Below are 12185 nucleotides of genomic sequence, written 5' to 3'. Positions count from 1 at the left end.
GCTTTTTCACAAGACCTAGTATGTGTCCTACTTAGGAAGTCAGCTGTTCCTAATTCCTAGACCAATCCTGGTTTGAGACAGGAAGTTCATTTTTTTAGAACACCTAAAAAATTAGTGTAAGCGTATTTCCTACTCATTACCCGAAACATAGAAGATAAAGAAAAGTATAAAGAAATAAAAGAAACACATTTATCCCCTATCATCCCACATCTGAAAGCGTATCTCCACACTTCCATGAGGTTTCCTAAGTGGTGTTATTTATATCTAGTTAGCTATGATTACATCTTTTCCCCCTGCGATATAAAAGTAAGATCACACTATATATGCAGTTTTGTGTCTTTTTGTTCCCACACAATGTTATATCTTGAGCATTTTAGCCAGGTCATTGCAAAACCTTCCGATGCATGATTCTTGGGGCAGACAGGGATTATTAGCCTCTCCTGACTCACTCTTTCGGGTTAGTAGGACTGTGTAGGGGTGCGCTGCTAGAGCACGAGGGGTGATCCCACCCAGTCTGAGTCACCATTGCAGCTTATCTCACCCATGACATGGCATCTCCTGCTTAACTCTGGGCTCTAAGGTTGAGCCCAGAATCTAGCTTGCCCCTTAAACCCTGAAGTGCCTTCAGTCATATAAAAATCTCAGGTCGAATTCTCTCTAAGTGCCATAGTTCCTAGATCTTGGCTTTTCCTTAGTCATCATTCAGGTCCCTATCTTTACACAGTAATGGAGACCAGACTTGGCTTTTGTGTGAACTTGTACTTCTTGAACCTAGAGAGGAGTGATGTTCTGGCTCAAAAATGAGTACCACTAGCTTAGATCCCACCCCATCCATCCCTGCTTCCCTGATGCTACATTATTACTATCTCTTGGCAAGTTCCACTGCATCTTGGACCCTGGGACTAAGGCTGTATCATGAATATGTGTAGCTATATTCTACAGGAAAACTTGTTTTTCCTGCTGTTAACCTCAGCAAGGCCTTCTATCATCATGAGCTCCTAAGTCCTACAGAAAGACTTGTGGCTTCAGTAGCTGTAAGCTAGTTGGGTGAAGGAATTGCTCTAGGGGGCAGCTGGGTGGCTCAGCCGGTTAAGTGTCTGCCTTCAGCTCAGGTCATGATCCCAGGGTCCTGGGATAGAGTCCAGCATCAGGCTCCCTGCTCAGCAGGGAGCCTGCTTCTCCCTCTCCTGCTGCCCCTGCTTATGTGTTCTCTCGCTCTCTCTCAAATAAATAAATAAAATTAAAAAAAAAAAAAAAAGAATTGCTCTAGGCTTCTCTTCCTATCATTCTCTTCAAAACTTTACCCCCAACTGGTTGGGTTTTTGTTTGTTTGCTTTGTTTTGTTTTGTTTTGGCACCTGGGTTTTCCCTTCTTGAGGAGCTCTTTCAAAGTGACATTTCATCTGGGTGGTTTATATGAATTTGGGAGTTCAACTTTGTCTTGGCTCATTGCATTAAGCCAGTGGTTCTCAACCGGGTGTGATTTTTGGCCCACCGGGGATGGGATCTATTGGCAGTGTCTGGAGATATTTTTGGTTGTCGTAACTAGAGGAATGCTACTGGCATCTAGTGAGTACAGGCCAGGGATGCTGCTAAATATCCTACAAGGTACAGGACTGGTCCACATGACAAAGAATTAACTGTCCCCAAATGTGAATAGTGCCAACTTTGAGAAACCCTGCCTTAAGCTGTCCACATCATGGCCCATAAGATTATGAGGCCATACCCAACTCTGGCTCAAGGCATGCTGTGCCTCCCCTTTCTTGAAGGTATACTCAATGCCCCTCCAACCTGCCTAACTTACCACTAGTAGGTAATGTAATACTTGGTTCTGAATCCTCTATGTTGAAAAGACACTGTCAATGAATTCTGAACCCTGCGTCAATATATGAAAGGCACTAAGCTAAACACTTTGAATAAGACGTGTTCTTCATGCTCTAGTACTTTTTAGGCTAACGTGGAAAATAAAATGTGTTCATAGATGACTACATAAATCCATATCAGTATATTATGACATGAATCTGTCCAAATAATTAATTACGTGGAATATGGTTATTGCTGGCCACTTCCCTGCCTCCTAATTCCCAGGAATATCTTCAATTCTGGATAAGCACTCACAAAAAATATCTGAATAAAACCAAATTAACATGCAGAAATAATGTATCAAACCCACTAAGCCAGTAATTTCGTATGGAAGCCAAAATTTTTCTGTTGCCAAAATTCTTCTCTGACAATATCCTTCACCTCACCTAATAACTCCTATGTTCTGATGAATAGGAAAATGTAAAAAAGAAATGGTTCCTCCTTCAGTACAATGCATTTCTAGTCTCCATTATCATCTTCCTCCTCATTGCTCTTGGTTTTTCCTTTACATGTCTATTTTAGCTGAACCCAGAGAGGCTTATCTGTTCAATCAGTTCTAAGCTTTTCTGTCAAACTCTCTGCCCTTGATATACTTTCAATGTCATGTCTCTTTGGTATTTAGTTTTTCTCTTTTTCCTTTCTTTTTTGTCTCCTCAACATTTTACTATAAAAAATTTCAGACATAAAAATAAGATGCAAGGACTATACAGTGAACACCTATATACACACCATGTAGATTCTACAATGATGCTCTGTTTGCTTTATCGCATATCTGTTATCCATCTATCCACTTTCCTTTTTGATGAGTTTCAAATTACACCCCAGTGATCAGTACACTTCACCTTTAAAGACTTCAACATACATATCATTGCTAGAATTTACATCTAGTATGTCCAGTATATCTGTTCACACATTTTTATGCTAAAATTTATGTACAGTGAAATGCACAAATCTTAGGTGTACTATTTAATGGGTTTTGACAAATGCATACACCAGTGTCACCCAAACCAGAAAGAGATTTTTTTTTTTAAGAACAAAGCTGATCTCCTTACCCACTAAGTCTGACCTCAGTTCCATGTGTGAGCAAATTTAATGCAACATATTCTACTGTAGTGATTCATATATCTAGAACCATCTGAGGAGTTGTTTTAGAAACAAATTCCTCTATTTAGACAGACCCTAATTCAGGAGGTCCACATTAGGGCCCAGAAATCTGTGAGTCTTAAAAACCCTCCAGGTGATTCTGGTAATTAGCTAATTTTGAAAATCTCTGTCCTAAGGTAGTGTGACCCAAACTTGTCTGATAACACTCACCTAAGGGGTGCTTGTTAAATCCTAGGCCTGATTCAGTAGATGTGGTTAGGATCCATGTATGGTCATTTTATTGTTTTGGTCTTTCTTTCTCTCTCTCTCTCTCTTTTCTTTCTTCTTTCTTTCTTTCTTTCTTTCTTTCTTTCTTTCTTTCTTTCTTTCTTTCTTTCTCTCTTTCTTCTTTTTCTTTCTTCTTTCATTAAACATGTATGTGCTGAGTGCCTACTGTATGTCAGGTACCTGGACATTTCGAGGCTTTGGGCAAGTGTGGGAATCACTCTATCAAACATCAAAATAATGTCAAGGTTAGAGATAGAGCATGACCTGGAAATTTGGGGCGGTAGCTTTAATTATCACTTCTCTCCTAGCCCCTTCTCTCCCTTCCACGAATGCTGCTGTAGTCAAGTGTATAATGTAGGCAATGCATCTAAGAAGTGAAATCTTACCCCGAGTCATCCACCACTCAGCCACTAGCTGGGAGATTGAGTTAGGAGAAAGGAATTCTACTGTCAGGTTATAGAGGCATAACCTGGAGCCTCTGGCCACATCCACAGTCTCAATATTTTCTGACTTTTTGAAGTGCCTTGTGTCCATAATAAATTCATGGGCCATATAACCTCTTGGACCCCTGAAAAAGACTGTAGTGTTTTTCTAATCACTTGGCCATGTAGTTGACATTAATATAGCAATTTCCATGATCTGCTTAAAGCCCTTGCCTCCCATCATCTTAATATAAGCCCATGAAATGGGCAAGATTGACCTAGAGCCCCATGTGGCTGGACCGGTGGTATCCATAGGCTAGGTGTCTTCACTTGGACTTACTTAAATGATGGATAACTGGGCAGAAAAGTTGCAAGATACCTCTTTGCTCTGATGGGCCCCTTGTCTGGGCTGCCTCTTGTGTGGGTAATACAGAAGGGCATGTGGATCCTTCCAGCACCTGTATGTATTCACCAACTCAGAAGCACTGGCATTTATTTTACATTAAGGATAAAGATGAGAACTACTGTGGGAGAACAGAGCAGAGGATTTTACATCTATCTGAGATTTAAGGCACTGATGGTGGAGGTGGCACTGGATAGAAGACTATTCTAGTAGAAAGGACGTAAGACATGTGCAAAGGCATCCTCGCAGAGAAGTACATGACATACTTGCAAATGAAAAGTTATATGTTTTGATTGGAGTGTGGTGGATGTGAGAAGGATCAATGAGTAGAGAGTCTGGAAATGGAGATTTGGGCCAGATTATAGCAGGCTTTGAATTTTAAAGCTGAGTTTAGGCTTTATTTTATGGGCAATAAGGACCCATTGAGCTGAGTGTGTTATAATCAAAGCTGCTATAGCAAAATTACTCTGGCAGCAGCCTGGAGGATAAGCAGCAACATGGACTAAAGACTCAGACCAAATCTGTGTGCTAGACCTGCCAGGTATTAGCTGAGTGAACTGGAATGAGAGATCACCAAATCTTTCCTCACCCATTTCCTCATTTATAAAATGGGTAGGGCAATACTTACCCTACAGGGCTCTGACACTGATTTGACATATTGAATTTAAAAGACCAGTACCAAGCCTGGCATATGCAGGCACAGAATTTAGTTCTTCAGCAAGTTATTTTTGGTAACATCAATTATATTAGTAGATAAGGAACAAATGACAATTGTCATATAACTCTTCATGGTAGGTACTACATTAGGTATTATATATTATCCCTATTTTAAAAACTAAGAAACTGAGATCCGGAGAGACTAAGTAATTGCCTAACTGCCCATAACTACTAAGTAGCTGAACCATGCATTAATTCCAGGCATTCTGGCTCCAGAATCAGGGAGCATTATCTCTATATATTTTACCAAAAGGACTTAGTATCCTAGAAGAATTTCTAGATAACTCAGCTTTGCTGAAGGACTGTTCAGGCATAGTGGTCTACTGTAGAGAACTATGAAGATGTAGAATGTCAATGACTTCCTACAAATTTTAGTCAACAAATTAAGATGTTTATCCTTATTTTCTTTAAATCAATTCAAATCCAACAAAGCTGTTGTTCTACCATGGGTTCTAGGTAAAGTTAAAATGTTGGGGAATTCCTCCAGGCATTAGTCATAAATCCATATTACATATTACTGAGGATCCATTTGTATCAGCTTATACAGGTACCTGTGGGTCTAATGACTCTACAGCTCCCAGGGTCCCTAGAGGCAGGAGAAAGTTGGAGATTCTGGGAGTCCAAGCTGCACATCCAGTATCTTTAGTTGGTCACATCCCTGCTATAATATATTGGCCCCTCCCTAGGACTATGCCACAAACTATGCCTGATTCACCTACTCTCTCCCCAGTTCAGGGAAGTCTCTCTTTACTTACTGCTGCATTTGGAGGAATTCTCTTCCTTCTCCTCCCTTATCATGAAACCAAAGATAGTTTTTCAGTGAGTTTTGGCTTTTACAAATAAGAGAAAAATGCCTCCACTTTTAGAATTGCAAAAATATTCATGGCAACATTTAACAAGAGATTGACTCAGGAATTGAAAGCCCTCTTACAAGGAAAAACCCAAACCCAGATGACTTTACTAATGAATTCTACCATTTATAAGAACTAGTGCCATTTTTTGATGAACTTGTCAATAAATTAGAAAAGGAGAGAATACTCCCCAACTCATTCTAAAAGGACAGTATTACCCTGACAGGAAAACCAAAGACATCACAGGTAAACTGCAGAACAAAAACAATGTTTCTTATAGAAGCAAAACTTCTCAATAAAATCCTGCAAGCTATATCCAGCACCATATAGAAAGGATTATATACCTGAACAAGTGAGATTTATCCCAGGAATACAAGGAATGGTTTAACTTCTCAAAAATCAGCTAATAGAATACACAGTGCCAATGGAATAAAGGACAAAACTACATGATCATCTCAAAAGATGCAGAAAAAGCATTTGACAAAATCCAACATTTTGTCATGATAAAAGCACCAAATAAACTGGAAATTGAAGGAATCTTCCTCAACATCTATGAAAAGACCCATTAGCTACCATTATACTTAATGATGAAAGACTGAATGTTTTCCCCCCTAAGATCAAGACAAAGATGTTACTCTTGCCACGTACATTTAACACTTTGCTGGAGGTTCTAGCCAGGGTAATTAGGCAAGAAAAAGAAATAAAAGGCATCCTGAATGGAGAAGAAAAATTGAAGCTTTCTGTATTTGTAGCAGCCATGGTCTTATATATAGAAAATCCTAAAGAATCCACTAAAAAACTGAGAGCCAATAAATGAGTTCAGCAAGGGTATAAGATCAAAATACAAAATTCAATTATATTTCTATATACTAGCAATGAACAATCTGAAAACAAAATTAAGAAAGCAATTCCATGAAAAAGTATAATATACTTAGGAGTAAATTCAGCAAACTAGGTGCAAAATTTATACTCTTAAAACTAAAAAAAAAAAACTTGTTGAAAGAAATTAAAGATGATTTCAATTAATGGGAAGACATCTGATGTTTATGGGCCACCATATTTAATATTGTTAAGATGGCAGTATTTTCCCAAATTGATCCATAGATTCAACACAATCCTTATCAAAACCTGAGTTGGTTTTTCTGCAGAACTTGACATGCTGTCCTAAAATTGATTTAAGGGACCTAGAATAGTCAAAATAATCTCAGAAGAGAAGAACAAAGTTGAAGGACTCACAATCCCTGTTTTAAAAACTTAGTATAAAGCTATAGTAAACAAGATAGTTTGGTACTGGCATAAGGACAAACATACAGATAAATGGAATAATTGAAATTCCATAAATAAACCTTCAAGAAAAAGGGGGAGAGAAAAACACAGGGCAAAATCCAAATTTCTATCTTAAGAGAAATAATTCAATATATTATCTGTCTATCCTGCTATAATATTGGTTTTCATGATTCTCTATGAAATCATTTTGGAATGACTATAATTGATTGAAATGAATATTTTCCAATTGAAGTTTGAAAACTGAATCTTTTTGTCACTGCAGAGAAAACGGTATTTCTCTTTTCCATTCCATGACATTATTCCCTATCCACCTGCCTCACCCACAGCCCCATTAACTCACCCCCAACCCAATGGCCAACCACCTGGTGAACTCTCTGGAAAGGACAAACACTAGCTGATTTAAATACATGCTGAGATATAAACTATTCATATCCCAAATTTTCCTGAGGCACAAAGGCCCTTGCAGGGTTAGTGAGCCAGAGTATTCCAAAAACATTTCTGTGACCTCTGAAGACAGACCCAGCCAAATTACCAGGTCACCTAGGATCAGGATTTAGAGCAAGGTGGCCAACTTGGTAAGAGAGACTGCCTAATCTCCAGTAATAAAACTATGGTTCAGTCCTTAGAGTTACTATAAAGTAGCAATTGTTTTGAAAATTGTGTTAAGGAACGTCTGGGTGGCTCAGTTGGTTAAGCGGCTGCCTTCGGCTCGTGTCATGATCCCAGTGTCTTGGGATCGAGCCCACGTCGGGCTCCCTGCTCAGCGGAGAGCCTGCTTCTCCCTCTCCCTCTGCCTGCCGCTCCCCCTGCTTGTTCTCTCTCTCTCTCTCTGACAAATAAATAAATAAAATCTTTAAAAAAAAAATCTCTTTGAAATTCTTAAAAAAAAAGAAAAGAAAATTGTGTTAAATTCCGAGCATTGAGAGGATTCAGTTAAGATTTAGAAAGACGTGGGGAACATCCAGAGGTATCAAATTGGAGAGACTATTCAAAAAGGGGAAATATTCTTTGTGAGAAATTTTACATAGGAAAGTGGGGTGGATTGCTGTTGTTTCAGAAGGGGCAGGGAGGAGACAGAACAAAACCGATAATTAATCTTACAATATAGGAGACTGAAGGAAATTAAAGTCAAATGAATACTAGTGATCTGAGTTTGTTTTGGAATAGAGAAACCTACTTAATAATGAGGCAACTGCCCAGACTGAAAAGAAATGCTTGGGGAGGGATGAAGAAAAGTTTATAGAGGCCAAATTTATTGAGCTCTTAAAATATGATCATGTTGGAGTGAATTTCAGAAGTTGTGATTATTAAAACTACTTACTACTTCTCTTCATTTTTATCCTGCCAAAATCCTGCCAGTTAGAAAGCACACAACTCACCCTATTGTAATGGAATTTAGAGAATCCACAAACCTTCATTAGTTGTTGCAAAAAAACATGCTGAATCTAACAAAGATCAGTTTTGCCTGCCTTTCAAATGTTAGTTTAATTCGAAGAGTCTATAAACCACATATAGAGTGGTAATGAAAAGAAAAGCTGATAAGTTGAAAATGTTCTGAAGACATTGTGATAGTCATCTCCAATATATATATATATATATTGTATTTTCAACTGTGCACCTCCCTCCCCCTAGTATTCTGACACATTCAGATGATATGTGCTACAGAACTAGAAAATCTCAATGAAATCATAATCTAAACATCTAATCATAATTCTTAAAAAAAAAAAAACCCAAACAGATCAGGTTTTTCCTCTAAATTAAAAAATACAAGCAGATGAATTTCCGTTTTGGATATTAACATTAAATAGACTAACGAGCTTGGTGGTAAGAGATGGGGTGGGAGGGAGAGGCAGAACTGGGAAGCAGCACCACTGGAAATACACTGATAGATTAACAATTAAAAAATTAAATGGAAGGAAATTGCCTACACATTTTTACGAGAGAAGGTTAATCTAAAACGACACTAGTCCTGAAAAGGTTAGCTGTTACATTCAGCGGCCGGGGCACTCTGCATTCACCAGCGACCTAAGGGAAGAAGTTGGTAAATTTCTCCAGGTCACATACTTTCCGGAAAGATCAGCCCTTCAATGTCTTTGGCTGGCCCGCATTAGGAAGGCTTCCCATTCTGTGGAAGGTTTTGTTAACCTAGCTAGCAGCAGGTCCTGATTGGTCATGGGAGAATCTGGGCTAAATGGTATACATTTCCGATGATGTAAAAGTAAATTAGAGAACGGGGCAAGTTATTACACCAGAGAACGGGGGGCAATGGGGAATAATAAAAATCAGGCTACTCTAATTTCCTTTGAACAACTAAATATATACAGGTCATTATTTCCTGTAATCCGCAGGCCTCCCAGTGCAAGTCCTGGCCCTGTGTTAAAGCCTCTGAGACAAAAACAACAAAATGCAGTGTGGAGAGAAATGAAAAAGGCTGTAATGCTCTTTAAAGAATGGATTAAGTACAGTTTTCAGTCACCGGATTGCTTCTCAGATTGGAATGTTAAATTAGACAACCGAGAGGAAAATTCACCTTGTTTGAACAATTCAGATGTTTCCCTACCAATAATTTCTATTCATTTCTCTCTAGTCCGCTCCTGTGCATTGCTGAGGTGGCTGGACCACATTTTACCTTTTCTTTGCCAAGGCTGGATCATAAAGGGAGTCACAGTTTCTCCTTGAGTGGGGTTTAGGCTACACTTAACATTATTTCTCTGGAGATTGAACTTAGTCCTTAAAATTTCAAGTCTATGCCGAAAGTGGTCTGTTTTCCCAGGACATACACCACAGCACTTTTATAGGAATGAGGAAGTCTCTTTTCCAGTCGTAGATAGGTCTGCACGTCCCTCCTAATGCATGAGGACTTGCAGGCAACCAGAAGAAGCTACCTAGAGGCCCACGGCAGCCTGTGTGTTGGCAAGAGAATGAGAAAAAGGAAGGCTTTTTTTTTCCAGTGCTTTTGGCCCCTGATGCCCAAATCACCTGATGGGCTTATTACACATACTTCTTGGGCATCTAATCAAATCTGCTGAAGGATGGAACCCGGGAATCATTTCAAATGATCCCAGGTGATTCTTATAAATACTAAAGTTTGAAAATCACTGCTAGCCATTCTTTACAGTTTCACAAAAATTATCCAAAGAAACAGCTAGGGATTTTTTTTTTTTTTTTCAGTCCTATTTGTACCTGGAGACAGGTACAACTGAATTCATCATGACCATGCCAGGGTTTTTCTCTATGCACTATAATATTATGGCAAATAGGACTTCTTCCCATGGTACTAAGTTTTTGTGCTAAGTCAGCTTATGATAAAGTCCTACTGCATTTCACATGTCCTAATTGTTTCGCCCATGGAACCATGCATAATCCATGAAGCTTTTCTTGCTTGGGGACTCGTGGCTCCCAGGCAGCTGGCCTGGGACAGAGGGCCTGAGTGATGGCAGGGAGCTCTCACTCTTGGGAGGCTGACCTGGAGACATCAAAGTCTCACCTGACCCCAGCAAATCTATCTAGAAAGACTGGAGACTATCTGGAGATGGCAAAGGTTGAGTTGAGACCCTAGGAAGCTAGTGGTGTTGATCCAGGAGTTCAGCTTAAGTGGTGGGGGCAGTAAGTGAAAGAAAAAGGAGGGGTAGTTTGGTTAGGAAAAGGACAGAATATAGCCATCTCATGAGTTTCTTTACTATCAAATATTTACATAAATATGTAAGATGGTCCATTTACCTGGGATAGTTCTGGCTTAGGCTTCTTGTCCCAGTGCAATTTTAATTGCTTAGCTATTTAGTTTGGCTTAAAATGGTATGCATCGAGAGTAATATCTAGTCCACCCATTACCTTTGCTGGTCCTAAAAAGAGGCCACATATCCAAGTTCTCTAATTAAAAGATTACTAAGCCCCTTTAAGGCTTCATCATTGCTTAGACTTAGGACAAGTTTTAATAAAGTGAGAGAAAGAACAGATTCCATTGGTACTAGGCGTGCAGTGGGGGAAGGGTGGCATCCAAGAGAATGGTGTAGAATACAAAAATTGAGGACAAGTTTACTTCAGGCCATCTCATACTATAAAAAACCCTGTTACTTCTGATACTATTTTTTCTTTAAAAGAGAAGTTCTATTTGTAATTCAGAGCACACAAAATGCTTAGGGTTTATCTTTTTATCAAACCATTGAATGTACTTATTTTTATAACTTTCCTTGATTATTAAGTAATACTCTTGAATATTAAATACTAACATATTTGAAAATCACACCTTTACTCTGATTTACCTAGAAATAACATCTCTAGCAATCTTTTCCAGCTATTTTTTCCCCATCATCTTTGGTAACAGTTTAAGTATTATTGACATATTGGAAAAAAAACAAATCCCTACCTTTCCAGGAAATGTTGTTATTCCAGGATCATAGAAAATTGGACATCTCTATTTAAAGACAATAATTGTCATATGTTCACTTAGGTCTGGGAGGCAGAAAAGAAAGTTAAACAAAATAAGGGACTGATATTTAGTATTTTAAAATTGGGGGGGGAAGAAGATACTTTCATAGAACCTAGTTCTGTTGTCACCGCTGGGAAGTATCTCTGAGAAAATAAACATATACACTCCCTTCCAAAAAAAAAAAAAAAAAAAAGTGAGAACAGGAGTTTTTTTCCTCTCTTAATTTGCTGTTTGTTTCTAAAAAAAATCCACCCCCACATAGATCACTTGGAATTCATTTTGTCTACATCCTGGACTGCACGTAGGGAGACAAAAAAAAAAATGCCTGGGATCTGAAAAGAGGAATGTGGTTAGGGCATGGGAATTGTAATGTCGTGGTGGTCACCAGAGCATATTTTGGCTTGTCTTAAAACAAGCAAGCACCGTTGGACCTTTGGAATGCTAGCAAGTTAGTCCCGCTATCACCCTACCTATCAGAGGCTGGCTGCCTGAGAAAAAGTGTGTGGGTTTGAGGCTGCAGCCTGAGGCGTTGGCAGGCTCTGAGTCAGCCCCTGCCCGAATTCTGACTTCCAGAACTGTTCGGCGACCTCTGCCCCTATCCGGTGTACTGTTACAGTTCATTTCAATAATTAAACAGTTTGGGGATGGCAAGATTTTTGTGTTGTCAAGAGAAAATCAGGGCAATGGCTTTTTCTTAATACTGAAATCAGGAGTGTTTGGGTTTAATTATAGTAGCCAGGGACTGTTCATTAATTTTCCCAATCATAGGAAGGCATGGTTGCCGGCAAGATTGGCAATGCATTAAAGCGGTTATTAAGGCAGGGCATTTCAAAGGGAAGGGAT

The 12185-nt window shown here is 39.0% G+C and overlaps 1 protein-coding gene across 13 annotated transcripts in view; it reads left to right on the top strand.

The window, feature by feature from the left end:
• LOC145720557 (uncharacterized) overlaps positions 1-12185 on the top strand; it is a 256382-nt gene that overhangs the window by 93456 nt on the left and 150741 nt on the right. The gene's annotated exons all lie outside the window — the stretch shown is intronic.

Source organism: Leptonychotes weddellii, chromosome 3 (genome assembly GCF_054177405.1).
Source record: "Leptonychotes weddellii isolate Sample4059 chromosome 3, ASM5417740v2, whole genome shotgun sequence".
NCBI classification, from domain to species: Eukaryota; Metazoa; Chordata; class Mammalia; order Carnivora; family Phocidae; genus Leptonychotes; species Leptonychotes weddellii.
Note: the sequence above shows the minus strand (reverse complement) of the source record. Positions and strands in the feature narration are given on the sequence as shown.